Source organism: Pan troglodytes, chromosome 7 (genome assembly GCF_028858775.2).
Source record: "Pan troglodytes isolate AG18354 chromosome 7, NHGRI_mPanTro3-v2.0_pri, whole genome shotgun sequence".
NCBI lineage: Eukaryota > Metazoa > Chordata > Mammalia > Primates > Hominidae > Pan > Pan troglodytes.
The window spans coordinates 51,730,510-51,748,165 of NC_072405.2; the positions used below are offsets into that span (position 1 = coordinate 51,730,510).

General features: G+C 39.2%; 1 long non-coding RNA gene across 3 annotated transcripts in view; it reads left to right on the forward strand.

Moving 5' to 3' along the window:
- LOC134810857 (uncharacterized) overlaps nucleotides 1-17,656 on the forward strand; it is a 117,145-nt gene that overhangs the window by 42,353 nt on the left and 57,136 nt on the right. For all 3 annotated transcript variants that reach the window (XR_010159507.1, XR_010159505.1, XR_010159506.1), the window contains 5 exons: nucleotides 1,550-1,614; nucleotides 2,918-3,064; nucleotides 4,293-4,420; nucleotides 7,712-7,804; nucleotides 7,977-8,155. This is a non-coding gene — a long non-coding RNA (uncharacterized LOC134810857). The remainder of the gene's footprint in view (nucleotides 1-1,549; nucleotides 1,615-2,917; nucleotides 3,065-4,292; nucleotides 4,421-7,711; nucleotides 7,805-7,976; nucleotides 8,156-17,656) is intronic.

The following is a 17,656-nucleotide window of genomic DNA, read 5'->3' on the forward strand; positions in this document are numbered from 1 at the left end:
ATAGGAAGGGAAACAGTCCCTCCTGACAATCCCTATTGAAACTCTGGTAGCTCTGCAAAAGAATGGAAAAGGCAACACTTTTTTTTTTTTTTTTTGAGACGGAGTCTCCCTCTGTCGCCCAGGCTGGAGTGCAGTGGCGCAATCTTGGCTCGCTGCAAGCTCCACCTCCCAGGTTCATGCCGTTCTCCTGCCTCAGCCTCCCAAGTAGCTGGGACTACAGGCACCCGCCATGACGCCCAGCTAATGTTTTGTATTAAAGGCAACATTTTTTAATGTGCTTATGAGAGGGCTTACAAAGAACTACGGCTAAACCTATTAATTACTCTAAGCTGTCCTTGATAGACAAATAGCCAGATAAGAATTACACAGCCTTTATGGAAAGGCTGAGAGAGCTACTAACAAACCACCCCTCCTTATCCCTTGATTCAGTTGAGGGACAGCTCATCCTAAAGGACAAGTTTATCACACAGGCTGCTCCTGATATTAGAAGGAAACTGTGAAAGGAGGCTATAGGAGGATATACCACCTTGGAAAACCTCCTGAGGGTGGCCACTTCAGTCTTTTATAATAGATGTCAGGAGGAGGCCCAGCAGCAGAAAGAGAAGAAGCACAAGAAAATGACAGAGGCTGTAGTATCTACCTGCTTTGCAGGCTTGCAAAATTCAGGATCCCCAAGGTACATCTGCTAGTGGCTATCAATGTGGCAAGTCAGGGCACTTTAAGAAGGAGTGCTCAGGCAGCAAGGAAAAGCCACCTCAATCTTGTCCGGCTTGTGGCAAAGACCACTAGAGATCAGACTGCCCCCAGTGATGGAGGTCACTGTGTTCAGAACCAGTCTCACAGATGGTCCAACAGGACTGATGGGTTCTGGGGCTCAAACCCGTGGCTCCAGTGGCTCAAACTGCCATTACAGCACAGAAACCCCAGGTGATTCTGGAAATTGAAGAAAGGAAGGAAGACCTCCTCCTGGACACTGGAGCCAGCCTCTCTCTCTCTCTCTCTCTAATCCAGGCCTTCCCACTTCTTGTAGCACCACCATAAGGGACATCTTAGGAAAAACTCTAATATTTTTCTCGACCCCTTAGTTGCAGCTAGAGGGACCTATTATTTACAAATACCTCCAAGCCATTGTCACAGTGACCCTACTGGTCCTAGATGCCATAAATTAACCTCGGAAATGACTTAAATGTTTACACCTCACATAATGTGGAAGGATTACTGTCCTCTAGGGGGAGCCTTTGGCTAATAGTCGGCTCCTTAAATATTAGGCTCTGCTCTTAGAGGGTTCCACAATCCAGTTAAAAACTTGTTCTCACCTAAACCTAGCCACTTTCCTCCCCAAGGAAAGTGGGGAAAATGAACATGACTGTGAACAAGTTATAATACAGACCTATGCAGCCAGGGAAGATCTCAGGGAAAATCCCCTAGAAAATCCAGACTGGATCCTCTTCAAAGATGGGAGCTCCTTTGTAGAGAAAGTAATCAGTATGGCAGGATTATGCAGTAGTCACTCTAAATGGCATCATTGAAAATGTGTCTCTCTCTCCAGGCACAAGCGCTCAATTAGCTGCACTGACAGATCTTAAAAGACCACTTGAATTAAGCAATTGAAAGGTAGGTAACATTTACACTAATTTGAAGTATGCTTTCTTAGTTCTCCATGCTCATGCTGTCATTTGATAAGGAAAGACATTGTCTTACAGATAATTTATGGCCTATAAAATACCACCCCAAAATTAACTGGTTATTATCCTCAGTTTTCCTTCCATGAGAAATAGCAGTAATGCATTATAAAGGGACATCAAAAGAGAGCAGATGAAGTAGATGAAGAAAATAGGTTTACTGATCAGGTAGCTAAGTCAGTGGCAAGGAAGCCTTAGCACATCAATATACTTCAAGCCCCTCTAATCTGGAAAGGCTCCATAAGAAAAATTAAACCTCAGTACTCCCTTGCAGAAATATAATGCATCACTTCTCAAACGTATACTTTCCAGCCTTCAGGGCGGCTACACTCAGAGGATGGCAAACTCAACCTGCCAGCCTCCAGCCAATGGAAAGTCCTTAAATCCACCAAGCATTTCACTTAGGAAAGGATAAAATTTATCAGTGTGTCCAGAAATTATTTTCAAGAGAGAATTTATTAAGAACAGTGAAACTGGTTGTTAACACTTGTGAAGGTGGCTTTTTTCTTCTCAAACCCAAAGGATGGGAAGCTTTCCAGGGGAGGACTGGCAGACTTCACCCACATGCCAGAGATGAAGTGTAGTCATACCTCCTGGCATGTGTAGAAACTTTCACTAACTGCATAGAAATCTTTCCATGCCATACAGAAAAGGCCTCTGAGGCAATAAAATTGTTAACGAAATAAGTCCTCACTTTGGTCTACTTAAGTACCTCCAAAGAGGCAATGGCCCCCCATTTAAGGCAGGTGTCATGGGCGGGGAGGTGGGGTGGATCTCAAACACACTAGGCATACAGTGTCATCTCTGTTGTGCTTGGAGACCCCAGTCCTAAGGAAAGTTAGAGAAGACAAATGATACTATCAAAAGACACCTCAGAAAATTGTCCCAAGAAACTCACTTTCCTTGCACTACTCTTCTTCCCATGGTCTTACTGTGGGCAAGAAATACCCCTTCAAAGTTAGGTCTGAGCCCTTTTAAGATGCTGTATGGATGCCCTTTTCTTACCAATTATTTTCTGTTAGATCAGGAAATATCTGAGTTAGTTAAGCATGTAACCTCTATGGCTCACTTTCAACAGGAATTAACACAGTTAGCAAAAGCCCAACCCCAAGAAATAGGACCACCTTTATTTAACCCTGGAGATTTGGTATTGGTGAAGGCTCTCCCTTCTCTTTCTTTCTCCCTGAGCCCAAGCTGGGAAGGGCTCTACACTGTTCTTCTTTCAACCCCCTCAGTGGTAAAAGTTACAGGTATCAACTCCTGGATACATCACACTGGAGTCGAAGCCTGGAAAGCTGTGGGAGCAACCCCTGACAGCCCTGAGGAACATCCTGAATATCAATGTGAATAAATAGGAGATCTGAAGCTACAAACCATAAAAGGTAAGTGAGGGCTACCCATCTTACTCAGTCCCACCTTTATCTCATGAAATACTTTCAGTCATTTCTACTTTTCTGTTTAGATTTGCCACCAGATATTAGAACTTCTTTTTAATGCATATTTGCAGAAAGATTTTAATTATCCTTGGGATTACATGTACAACTTCATAGACCCCCAGACAGAAGTTCTATGTCTTGGCAAGTAAAAATTTTCGATGGAAATTATCTACTACACCACCTTTGCAGAACTGTATACTCACTCTATTTGCAGTAGGACTATATACTGTAGCATGCCCAGAGTGGAATGCTGGATAAAGAGTCTTAACTACTGTAATATTTTGCTGAATTATTATCCTTATAGCAGGCATAATAGTTACCTGACAGGAAGTAAACATAAAAGTTTTACTATCACTAAGTCTGCTAGGATGTTTTATTGGGTTTGTCAATATGTCACACCCTAGTTATTCAAAGAAGGTTATAAAGAAAGGTGATTTTATATAAGAAAGGATCTTCTATGGTAAATTATTGTCCTAAAAGGAAATAACTGGTAGTTCAAAGAGGGATGTTTAGCACAAATCAGAAAGTTTAAGCATGTCATAGGTAGTCTGTGGAGGTTGTGAAAGTATTAATAGTTGCTGGAAAATTTAGCCAAAGTTAACACTAAAGTTACTCTAGCCACCCAAATCCAATGCCACTTATCCTAAAAAGAATGTTCCTTTTTTTTTTTTTTTTTTGAGACAGAGTCTTGCTCTGTTGCCCAGCCTGGAGTTCAATGGCGTGATCTTGGCTCACTGCAACCTCCACCTCCCAGGTTCAAGAGATTCTCCTGCCTCAGCCTCCCAAGTAGCTGGGATTACAGGCACCTGCCATCATGCCCAGCTAATTTTTGTATTGTTGTAGAGACAGGGTTTCACCATGTTGGCCAGGCTGATCTTGAACTTCTAACCTCAGGTGATTGGCCTGCCTAAGCCTCCCAAAGTGCTGGGATTGCAGGTGTGAGCCACTGCACCTGGCCAAAGAATGTTACTTTTATATTAACATTTCTGCTAAGGTACAGCAACATTAGGTGGAGGCAAACTAGTATTACAATCCATTAGAATAGCTAACAGATATCAAACTCTACTGCCATGGTTATCACCTATAGTACCTCCACTAATAATGGTAATCTCAATACTTATATTCAAACCCTATATTCTAAATCTTCTTGTAAAATTTATCTCTTTTCATCTAGAAGTAATCAAACTCCAAATGGTGCTGCAGACAGAACCATCCATGGACACGCCTTTCTTTTGAGGACCCTTAGATTGACCCCAGGAGGAGCCCTAACTGCTGTTCCCTACACAACACTCCTTTTCAGCAGTAAGTACCAGAAAGACTCATCATCCAACACCCCCTAACAGCAGTTAGGGATACCACTCCTGAGGGGGAAATGATACAGGAGCTAAACATAAATTATTTAGGCAGATTGCGAGGACAAAAGAGTCCTCAGTAAGGTTTCCTTTTAACAAATAGCAGCCCCAAAATTATTTCTAACAAAAAGCAGCCTGAAAAATCAAGCTGCAAGCATACATAAGCAAGCTGGAAGCTTGCGCTGGCAGCTCTTCCAATAGAAAAGGGATAGCTGGAAGCCGGCTATAGTCAGCATGGAGGTTCCTTTTCCCCTTTTTCACCACATGTGCAGTAAAAAGCAGACAACATGGTACCAGTCCAGTAGAGACCCCATTTGCATAATAAAAGATTACAGTGGGGTGGCCAGTCTCTTTATCTGCTATGTAAATAGCACACTTGATCCAATGAATCCTCTGTGCCCTACATAAATCAGACAACACTTCCTCAAGCTCATATATAAAACCAACCCAGAAACCTGTTTGGGACCCCCTTCTCTGAATGAAGAAGCTCTCTTCTTTCTTTCAACTATTAAACTTCTGCTCTTTAACCCACTCCTTGCATGTCTGCATCCTTGATTTTCTTGGCATGAGGCAACGAACCTCAGTTATTACCCTAAACAATGCTGTGTCAACTCCTCTCGTAATGCTAGTTTGCACAGCTCATGGCTCCAAAAGAGACCCCTTCCTTTTGAGGAAAGGAAGAGAGAAGAGCACGGAGAAGTTTGTCTTACATCTTGGATATCAGCTTAGCCACAGCAGGACAGGAACTGGTCAGTCATAAGACCCCAATTCCAGGCCCTAGCTTCCAGATGACATTTCTAGACACACCCTGAGCCAGAAGGTAACCCACTGCCTTGAAAGAAAGAATCAAGTTTTGGCAGCATTTATCACCTGGTAACTGAGGAGCTCTTGGGCCATGAATAATCAGCAGTAATACCCAGGTACTCTGTTGAGGACATTTGGTGATTCTCTGAGACTTACTGGCTTCAGGTGAGATCCAGCACATTGCCAACTGTGTTGACTACGAGGCAAAACTCCCGCTTGAGAAAAGCAGCAGAAAAAATAAAAGGGATTTTGGCTCACACCTTAGGTACTAGCATGGCCACAGGGTTGTAGAGCACCAAGAAGGCTCATGGGGTCCCTATTCCATGACTTCACTTTTGAATTACATTTCTGGATCTGCCCTGGGCCAGAGGGGAGCCCACTGTCCTGAAGGGTGAGTCCCAGACCAGGAAACATTTACCACAAGCTGACTGAAGAGCCCATGGGCCTTGAGGGAACACTGATGGTAGTCTGTCAGTACTCCGTGTGGCCTGGTGTGGTGGTGGCAATGAGGTGAAACTTTTCTTCCTTTGGAAAGGGGAAGGGAGAGTGAGAAGAACTGCCTCTTGTGCTTTGAGTGCCACCTCAGCTGCAGTATAATAGAACACCAGGCAGACCTCTAAGGTTTTTTACTTTAGTCTCTGACACCCACATGGCAACTCTGGACCCACATGGGGCCTGGGGGAGCTGGCTGTCCTGAAGGGAAGAACACTGGCCTGGCTGGCTTGCCATAAGCTGATTATAGAGCCCTAGGGCCTTGAGTGAGCATAAGTAGTAGCCAGAAAGTGGTCACAGCAGACCTTGGGTGAGACCCAGTACTCTGTGGGCTTCAGTTCTGACCCAGGACAGTCACAGTAACAGCAGGGAGAGTCATAGTGTTGGTGGCCATAGGGGTGCTTGTGTCACTCCACCTTCAGCATTAGGTGGCTCAGAACAGAGAGAGATTGTTTGATTAGCAGAAAGTAAGAAAAGCTAACAAAAGCCTCTGCCTGGTAATCCAAAGAATTCCCACAGATTGTGTTTAAGACCATCAAGGTGGTACCTCTCTGAGTCTACAAGAACCATAGTGTTACTGTGCTTGGGGTGTCCCCTAAAGCAGATACAGCTTAGATCACAACACCCAAGTTCTTTCTAATATCTGGAAGGCCTTCCAAAGTAAAATGGCTACAAATAAGCCCAGACAGTGAAGACTACAATAGATACCTAACTCTTCAATGCCCAGACACAAACTAACATCTACTTGCATCAGTATCATTTAGGAAAACATTACTTCATCAAACGAACTAAATAGGGCACCAGGGACCAATTTGCCTTAGTATCTGTTTTCTTTTGGTTACTCTTTAGTGCCTTCAGGAAGGTTTATTTTTGTTGGTTTGTCCAGAGTTTATAGTTGTTACCTGTGTGTATGTGTTGAGAACAAGGGACAGAGAGGTCAGTCACTTTTAGAAATGGAAACTTAAAGAGCTTTTTTTGTGTCATATCATGTGCAAACCTGTTAGAATTCATGTTAAAATTAGACATGAATGATACCAAAAACATTTCAGCACTGTGGTATAAAACCATACCTTACTGTTGACCTTTCTTTTGCCTATTTTGTTCATACTTACTATTTATTTACTTAAATCCCTCCTCAGTTTTAATTATTGTTTTCTAATGAGTTACTGAGTACTTACCAGATGGAAAGCACTATGCTAGATTCTCCATCTGTTGAAATATTGCTCATTCAAAATCCAAATCAAATGCAAACACCCTCCAAGGATCACTCCCTTGCCTCCTCCTAAGCAGACGTGATTTACTTTTATCTGAATGCCTTTGGTACTTTGTTTTTACCTTATGACATTAGATTTATTAATACACTTGCTTTCTCCCCACCACTATCAGTTCTTTGTCCCTATTAGATCATACACTTCATCAGTAAGGGCAAGTCTCACTCATATTTGCATCCATCCATGCTGCCTTAAACATGCTTTCTAAAGTCAGGAACTAAAAAATAAAAAGAAAGAATATCTTTGCAGCTGCTCAGAAAGAAAAGAAAATAGGACATTAGTTTCCTGTCTGTGTTCTCAATAGTAGGATCGGACATCAGTTAACAATGCATTCTTTATTTTTAGCGAACATCTAGACAGAGAAAACTCTCTTTTCCCTTCTCCTCGTTATTTTTCCTCTTTCTTCTTCCTCCTCTTCCTTCTTCCTTTTTCTTCCTCCTTTTTTTCATCTTGTCCTCTTCCTCCTACTTACCCTTCCCCCTTTATCTTCCTTTCTCCCTCCTCTCTTCTCACTTTCTTTTTCTCACTAATTATAGTCTCATTTAAACTTTTTTTGTATGCTTAGTCTCATCTTTAAAATGGGGAAACATATATGTGTCATTATGAAATTTTTTTTGCTTTAAATTGTTAAAGATCAGTAAGGGAGTCTTTTTTCTTCACCTTTGAAATTGTAGTGCCAAAACTCAGACAAACCAGTGATGTTCCAAAAGTTGATGGGAGAAGAACCCAAACATTTGATTCTTCCTTCATTGATTTTTCTTTCATTGGTAAGATATTTTAGTGAAATATTATATGTTGAATTGTCAATAACAAAAGCCATCTACAAGCATTCTTTTTCCTCTTTTAGCCATAGCAACAAACATGCCATAAAATGGAAGTTATAGAAATAAGGTTAAGTGAATTAAACTAGGTTTTGTAATAAGCTCACTTTTTCCTTAGACTCAGGTCAGAAGACATTTAAAAGAAGAGGATCTATCATAAACTGGGGCTGTTGCTGGGGTTCTAGCACTTGCCTGGACAATGTGTCTGCACCATCAACATCACCTATGACTGGACAGCTCTCTGGAGTTTCTCTGCCAAATATTTGTGAGAATGACAATCTGCTCAAACCTGTTCTGGTAAGGCTCACTTGACCTGTTAGCTAATGGGAAAGGGGGTTTGGGAAAGGAGAGCTCTGAGACGTAAATATGTCACCAAATGGAAAAATTATAGACACCACTGCCTTTGGCTAAAAATCTGATTTAACTACTGTAGAATCATAAGGAAGACATATAGGGAGAGATCATGTAGTTTCCTGATTTCAGGAAAGACCCACATAAACCTACTCAGATAAATTAGAATTTTCTCTTTAGACAGAGAATTCACATTCTCTCACACAAATCCTTTCTTCAACTCCACATTGTTATGAAAGTCCTCTTTTATCAGTGTAGCAGCAGAGACTACTCAATGTTATGCTTAAGTTTTAAAAACTTTTATTATTTATATGTCAAGTACTTAAAGCATAAAGGTACGTTCCCTGGCATTCATTTATCTTTTGTCTGTAGAATGGGTCAGATGAAAGCCACTGAGTTATTTCCAGTTGACATATTAAAGAATCACTACTAAGCAGCATTTATTGAGTATTCATTATCCTTCAGGTGTTATACTAGATGTGTGGCATTTAATGCTATATTGTTCATCTATAAGTGCCAGACACTCATCTAGCCACCTTATTATTTATCCTTCACAGCAAACGTAGGAGGTGGTTCTTACTATGTCACCATCTCTACTTCATGGTCTGTGTTTTCAAAAGCCTCAGTACTTTACTCAAGGATACACAGTAGCTAAGTGGCCTAACTAGGTTTTAAATCCTACAGATTGCTTGTCTCCAAAACCCATTCTCTTCCTGCACTGTAAGTAGAGGACATACTGATAGAAAGAAAGCAAAATTAGAGAACACTTAAAATCCACTCTCTTAGCCATTTTTAGAAATGCAGTACCTTGTTATTGAGTATAGTAATCATGTTATTTAATAGAGCACCTGACCTTACTTCTGCTATCTAACTGAACTTTTGTATCCTTTGACCAATATCTCCCCAACCTCACCACCACCCCAGCCCCTGGTAACCACCATTGCGCTCCCCCCAAAAATTGACTTGAATCTTTCTAGCTGTTCTTTTAGTCCCAATCTTTTAGTACTTTTACCCTAGCAAAACCCCATAGCCTCTGGTAGCCAAAGGGGGTAAGTATGTGCCAAAAAGGATAAGTATTCCCTTGTCTGTATGTGTGAAATGCCATTTTGCTTATCTCCTTTGTTTCCCTATTGGATGTACTTTTCTTTCTTAATCAAAAAGGACCCCTCACCAAAGGTGTCTTCAGGAAAGCAGCCAGTTTAAAATCCTGCAGAAAATGAGAAATTAAATTCTGGAAGTGAAGTAAACCTAGTTTGTGAATCTATTTTTGAGATAGCCTCTGTATTGAAAGTAAGAAAAATTTTCTTTTAATCTACCTGATGGTATAGCTCTGGAGCAAGAAAAAGGTGTTTTTATTTTTTTTATGAACATTATTTATATTTGCAAAGACCCATAATCAATTTATAACTTTAACACTAAAAGAGTGTTACAAACACTTTTATAAAGTCAACATTGGACTTTAAAAACTACCACCAATGATATGACATATCAAATATGTTTAAAAATTTTTTTTCCCACACTAACCTCATCTTTACTTCTGCAACCCCATGTAAAAAATAAAACTTTGTTAAAATAATAAAAAGACACACACATTTACCAAAACAAACATCATGCCTATTAGTATTTTCTGTCTTGGCCAGGCATGGTGGCTCACACCTGTAATCCCAGCACTTTAGGGGGCTGAGGAGGGGCAGATCAGTTGAGGTCAGGAGTTTGAGAACAGCCTGGCCAATAATGGTGAAACCCCATCTCTGCTAAATATACAAAAATTTGCATGGTATGGTGGCTCACGCCAGTAATCCCAGCTACTTGGGAGTCTGAGGCCTGGGAATCGCTTGATTCTTGGAGAGGAAGGTAACAATGAGCCGAGGTCACACCACTGTACTCCAGCCTGGGTGACAGAGCAAGACTCCGTCCCAAAAAAAAAAAAAAAAAATTCTGTCTCACTACCTTCATAATAAAGGCAGTTTTCAAAACTAAACTTTTGTTACATGCTTGAAAATAGTTACAGAGGTTTGCCATAATAAACATTTGCCTCACAACTGAAACAAAAAAAATTGCTGAGATCACTGAAATTTTTGTTTACATAACCATTACGCCTGAAAATACTCTTTTCCTTGTTCCCTAATGCCTTTTACTCTAAAAGCGGAGTGGGAACAATCTCAGCATCTGAGTTCCTTTTACCTTTACCACATTTGATATTCTTTGTGGTTCTTACCCTTTAGCCATGGCTACAAAAGTCACATATATAGTTACAGAGATAGAGTTCTAATTTTTTTTCTGCCCCACATTCTTGCAAATGCCCTAACTTTTTGGAAAACCTCAAGTCAAAACTAGCTTAAAGCAGAGATTTTGACCCTACAGTATCTTCTGCAGACCTGCCTCAGGCTCCCACCTTCCAAAGGGCTGAAATGCACCAGAGCCCGGAGTAGAGACAAGGCCCTAGCCCATATCTCAGGGCCTGCAGCATAAAAACAAAATTAAGGAAAATGTGGTGAAGAAGACTCTTGCATACCCCTACTTCAGCTGAGTGGCTAGATGCCGATAGAATCTTATGTCATGACTTCATGTACAATCAGACATTTTTTGATAAACGAGCCATGTCTTTTCTTAAACCCAGCCATAGACTTTTGCAATTAAATATTAGGCAAGAGAACTGAAGGGCTTGAGCTAAGGTCATTTAACCTGTTTGCAGAGGGTTTGTGATTACTCTTCAATCCTGCAAAACAATAAAGACTTTTTTTTTTTTTTTTTTTTTTGAGACGGAGTCTGTCTCTGTCGCCCAGGCTGGAGTGCCTTGGCGCGATCTCTGCTCACTGCAAGCTCCGCCTCCCGCATTCACGCCATTCTCCTGCCTCAGCCTCCGCAGCATCTGGGACTACAGGCTCCCGCCACCACGCCCGGCTATTTTTTTTTTTTTTTTGTATTTTTAGTAGAGACCGGGTTTCACCGTGTTAGCCAGGGTGGTCTCGATCTCCTGACCTCGTGATCCACCCACCTCGGCCTCCCAAAGTGCTGGGATTACAGGCATGAGCCACCACGCCCGGCCAATAAAGACATGTTTGATTTATTTAGCCCCAGATATATATGCCAAGGATTTTTATGCATAATGAATTTTTTTTTCTTTCCATATAATTAGGTTTTCTTCTACTTCTTAGTTTACAAAGGTAAAGCCTGTGTTTCATGGAATAATTTTTTGAAAACCAAAAATGTCTGCAAAAATTTATCTTACTATGCTATTTTTCATAGCACCATACTTCTTAAAATTTTGTGCTATTGATGCTGTTGTAAAGAAGCATGATTCTTGAAGGTTAAATGTGTTACAAATTGGAGAAATATTTGTCCAAAAATAATGAAAAGACAAAAAATGATCCACATGATTGAAGAGTCTGTTTAAATGGGTTCCAAGTAAATGACATTTTATCATATAAGTAGGTTTTACTCACTTTTCTTCCAAGTGGTTGCAGGAAGGGACATAATTTTTGCCAAAGTTTTTGAGTTTTTGTTTTGTTTCTTGTTTTAAAGTCTATTTTGAAGTGGCACTTAAGTTTTCTTGTAATTTTTCACTTATGCACTGGTTATGCTTAGATATAAGTTTAGTTTAAGCCTCACCTTGACTTTTCAAACTATAATTGGACAAAAATGCTTGAGATACTATAGCTTGGATCCATCAGATTTTGAGAAAAAGTTCATATTTAATCCTGCACTATCTCAACTCATGAGTTTGGGAATTCTGCCGATGATCTGGGCTCTGGTTTTGGAGGAGAGGAGACTTTTAGTTACATGCTGTGAGTTGGTGATTGCAATTCAGAACCAGCTTTCACATCCTTCTCAGCTGTGATGGTGGCTGAATTTCAAAACTTGTTATTTCACCTGTGGGAGAGTTCATTGAGATGTTATGAGTTATTTTCTTTCAAGTGTAGGTTTAAGATTTAGTGGTGTTTTTCTTTAAGACAGATCATAAGTATATTTTTCACTGAGATTTAAAAGGAAAGCTATTGTCACTATCCCGTTTTGAAATAACAGATTTTGCTGCTTCTAAACTGGACTTCTAATGTGCATACAGCAGCTAAAATTAGTTTGGAATTATGAAAATTTAATAGCTGTATCCCCAAAGAGGTAACTTTTGTAATTATATCCCTGAATCACAAATATTCAGGTACATTTCTACTACCGGAAGATATAATAGAACAAAGGAAGAGTTTGAATCAGTCTTCTTTCTTTCTAAAAAAGGTATAGCAATAAATTGATACCACTACAAAGAGGTTCTTCAAATTGTTTTAGAATCTCAGTTCCAGTTGATTGGCTTTTTCTTGGCTCTCATTAATATTTGGCCATATGACATATGACAGCAGTTCACTAATGACCTCCACTATGGCTGGGACTGTGCTTGACATTGACATGTACAAAGAAGGTTAAGAGTCTGCTCCTACCCTGGAGGAGCTCATAAGCAAGTGGGAAAGATGCCCACACAATCAGCCAACTGTAACAATAAGTTATCACAGCTTCCATATTAGTGTTAGAAACATGATATCTAAGTAAAACGTGGTGTGTTGTCTTTCATAAGACATATAGAGAAAGTTATTGATTTGGTTTTCCAGCAAGAGTTAAAAGTGCCCAATTGAAGACTTTTACCTGTCCCCATGTTGTAATCAGGAAATTGCAAGAAGGTAAACAACCATGGGTACAGTGCTTAAATATGATATTGAGTTCACTCTGCCTAAAGTTTACTGAGGTGGAGAACAGACTGCGAGCTTGATCTTGGTAATGTCATGCCAACAGCAACAGAGAGAGTTGGCCTAAAATCAACTCTCTAGGATCAGGACAAGAATTGAATTTAGTTATTTTTAAGCTTTTTGTAAACAAAAGCCAAACAACAAATGCCATTGGTCATATCCTTTTGTGTCATAGTGTGGTTTCATCACACTCAGCCCTGCCAGTGGTCTCAGCATAATAGAATCTCCAAGAAAAGAATATACTGTGGACATGTTATTTAGTGTACATCAAGCGTGAGAATGCTGCCCCCATGCTTCCAAATACAGCCATCACGTGGAATGCTTTCTCTCTCCAAATGTAAGAGAACTTTTCTATGGGGAATATAGGGAAAAAGCTTACATACCTCATGATGCAACCATGGAATACTGCTGGATATAAAGTTCTAAGATAATAGGGACTGTGTTTTATTTACTACTCTATCCCTAGTGACTCAAATAGTGGTTGGCACAAAAGAATAAATGCACATAGAATGATTGACTGAATGACCACCAAATTATTAACCTCATAGATACCTTAGTGCATTTCCATGAACTAGCCATCTAAGGAAAGAGAAAAAAAATGATTTAGGATAGTTTACTGCCAGACCCTGTCAGATTTGACTAGTTTGCTAAAATGTATGCAAACAGGAGGTTTCAGCCAAATTGGTTGTTCTTTGCCTTTCCCATCATAATGCAGACTTCAATTATTTCTATAATTTTTTTTAGAAGAAAACAAAAAATACTTCTGTTTCCACAAGTCAGCGGAGAGTTGGCACAGAGGTCTGTGTAGTTCCCTGAAGAGAGTACTTAAGTGAACTTTTCAAGAAAATACTTTCTGATTTATCTAACACATACTTGGCATGAGAATAATAATTTAAAATACCTGTTTTTCCATCAATGTAAAGATTTTCTGCGAAGTATTCCAGGAAGTGTTTTTTGTCAGATCTCTGTGATCACTGGGTCTGGGTAATGGATGAGGAAAATGATGAAAAGAAAATAAATTCTGTTCAAATGTAATTAGTCTAATTTGGTCGTGTCTCAAAAATACTATTAAAAAGATTTTATAAGCTTGTTTATTGAAATAATGACAAATATCAAAGTCACATCCATGGGGACCAGATTACAATATATTTATGCTGGCTTATCATTGTTATTGTTTTTCTCCTTTAGCTTATTAACATGAAATATTTAAGCATTGTATACCTTCTGTATATCCGAATCTGATAGGAGTTGATATTCATTAGTCTACTAGCTAATACTGTAGGCCCAATCTACAGTTTATTATTGTAATTTTGGTAAATATTTAACCAGACAACTCATCATATATTTCATTCACCAGGTGAAGTCATAGAGATTATGACTTATTCTCTCTTCTCAGGGAACTCACACTCTGGTAAAGTAGATAGATGACCAAGAATTACAATTACGATGCAGTATAATCAGTGCTGTAAGAGATATTTGGAGAGTGCTGTGGAAGCATGGTAGAGAGGCAGTTAGCTACTTAAAAAGTGTCAAGGAAAAGGGGGATTGCTACTCTCTCTACTCATGCAAAAAAACAAAAATGCTGGTAGAACTCAGGACCCCATGCCTAAATATTTCCTGCATTATAAAAGAATAGGAAAGAAATATCCATTAACAAAAAGCAATACTTCTAGTTCTATGAAAACTCAATATTTTTCACTTGCATGTTCTTATTTAGTACTGTGTGTTTTTTTTCTTGAGCAATTTTCAAATATGAATTATCTACATCTTTCACCAATAGGAGAACATAGTACAGCTGCTGAGGACACCAGAAACCAAGGGCATTTATCAAAACACTATCTTCACTTACATTATAGTTTGGTGTAAATCATTCAGATAGTGAGCATCAAATTCTATACTTTATTTCTAATTGTCTAAAACCTTATATATCCTATAAGCTGTTAAAGGATTTTTTAAAGTAAAATTATGACTCTCATGTAAAATAAACACATGAAAGATTTTATTTAAGTCATTTATGAGGGAACCAGTAAGATGTTACAACCAGTTCAAAGGAGACTTCAAAGTTGAAATATTATATATATAGTTGAATCAGAAGTGCTAAAATGTGGGGCCAGGCATGGTGGCTCACGCCTGTAATCCCAGCACTTTGGGAGGCTGAGGTGGGCTGATCACCTGAGGTCAGGAGTTCAAGACTAGCCTGGCCTACATGGAGAAACCCTATCTCTACAAAAAATACAAAAATTAGCTGGGCATGGCAGTGCCTGCCTGTATTCTCAGCTACTTGGGAAGCTGAGGTTAGAGAATTGCTTGGACCCGGGAGGCTGCAGTGAGTCAACATCATGCCACTGCACTCCAGCCTGGGTGATAGAGTGAAATTCCATCTCAAAAAAAAAAAAAAAAAAAAAAAAAAAAAACACTCCCCAAACAAACAAACAAACAAACAAAATGCTAAAGTAAATTTACAAATTGATACAAACAAAACTGGCCTTTTCTACCAGGGCAGGGGTACATGCGGCTAAATCACTTGTCTCTCCACCAGACATACTTTTCACATCATTAGACCAGTGTTAGATGGGCTGCTGTCGTTATTTATAACTTGTAAAGTTACAAAATAACTCTTCTTGTGAAGAAGCTTAGGGCCCCGTAGAAGCAGATAACCCAGACGCTTATGCTAGATGTCTTATTTTCCATTGAATACACCCAGTAATTTTTTTGTTCTATTTCAAAGTCTTTCATAATTTATCCTTACAAAAACTATATTCATTGTTAGTCCATTGTATTGGAAAAGACCTGCCTGCTATTTGTGGAGCATTATTCAGACTACCTTGTTTGCCCTAGCTTGCAGGTTTTTATTGAAAAAAAGAACAGCCATCAATATCAGCATGCACACACACACATACACACACAAGCATCTATATATATACACACACACACGCACGTATACATATATATGTTTAAATAGTAGTAATCATTTTTGGTGAGTGACCATTTCAAAATCCCTTATCAACTACAAAATGAGAACTGTAGAAAATATAATACTATAAGCAACTCATATGTGAAAATGGTACAATGAGACAGATTTAGGACAAAATTGACCTTAAGGTTTCGATTCTTTCCAAGACAGCATTTCTGGGTTACTGCTTGGAAATAAAGATACACTTTAAATTTCATTGCTGTCTAATTTGATCAGAAAGCTTTTTGTGGGTTTTAGTTGTTAATATTCTGAAATGTTAAAGGGTTGACCTAAGTTTAAATGCATTGTACTAGTTTCAGGGAAATATTTCAGGCATCATTTTTATGAGGCATTTTCTGCATTATTTTACATTTTTGAGTTGTGAAGACAGTGTACAAAAACAAAAAAATTCCCAGTGCTTATTTTTTCTTTCTGTCCAGACAGTCCTCACTTGTGTGGTATCATGTTAACTGAAACTTCTGCATATATGAACCATGTTGTTGATTTGCACTCTTCCCCATGCAAAGTGAAAATTGCATGCCTTTGCAAGTTTTTAAATACAATGTCTTGCTTAAAGAGTGCATTTTTCTTTCTTTACGCTATGAGACCAGCTTCTGAGTGCCAATGTTGTTAGCCTAAGGTATCTCTTTGGTATATTACACAATACTGAGCAACAATCCTCAATCAATCACATGAATGCATATAATTTAGTGGTATGTGTCACTTCAAGCATTATTTAGTCTCCTACCTCCCCCATCCAAGAACTAAAAGATGAATTTAAAAGAAAGGTAATAAAGTTTTTCACTTTTATGCCTTGGGGGACTGAGCCCCCATTTTGAAACTGAAATCCAGAGTATCAATTCTGAAAGATGATTTCTTACATAACTTAAGTACACATACTTCTTATAAATTTGATTTTACTGATAAACTATAGGAAAGTGATTTGTTAAGTAGAAAAGTGATCACAATCAGGTTGCTTCTTTCTTCCCTTTAAGGAGTCTAAACACTAAGAGTAAATTAATCATAAAGTGATAAAACAGTTGATATGAGTTTTCAGATTCAAAAAACAAGAGAACTTTGGAGTTAGGCCAGCCCAGATTCAATTCTCAGTCCCACTTCTTGCCAGGCGTACAATCTTGGGCATCATTCGTTACATTGACCTAAAGTGTTATCTGAAAAAAAAAATGGGGTTGGTGATAATAGAGTAGTTACTTGAAATCACAGTTTTGCAGTGCCTGACAGTTAATAAGGGGCTTGGAGATATCAGTTGCCTTTGCTCTCAACGTTTCTCCTGCCCCTTGGCCCCAGTCCTGGAGCACAGAAACTACAGAAAGGTTCCAGTGCATCTCAGTGGAGGCACACAATGTCCCTAGTAATCTCTGACCTCTCCCCCAAGTGCCACTAGTTAGGGAGTCTAGTGAAATGCCACACAGGGGTAGACCAGTCAGTCCAATGCATGCATGGGTAGAGACTAGACAGGGAAAATACAAGTTTTTTTCCTAGCTGTCTTTCTTTTTCACGATGCACCCACAGATGAGCCCTCCTCCCAAGTTTATGACAACCTGCCCTTTATATAAGGAATACTTTTCATAAGCCTTTGTCTAATGTTGCTTTATAAACATTAATAACACAGTATATTTGTTTACCCCAAACACCCTATGGAGAACACTTATATCCAAATTTTAAAGACAGAGTCACTGGTATAAAATTGTAGCATTAAGCCAAGGCCAGAAGTAAAAACTTTAGTCCACTAATTAA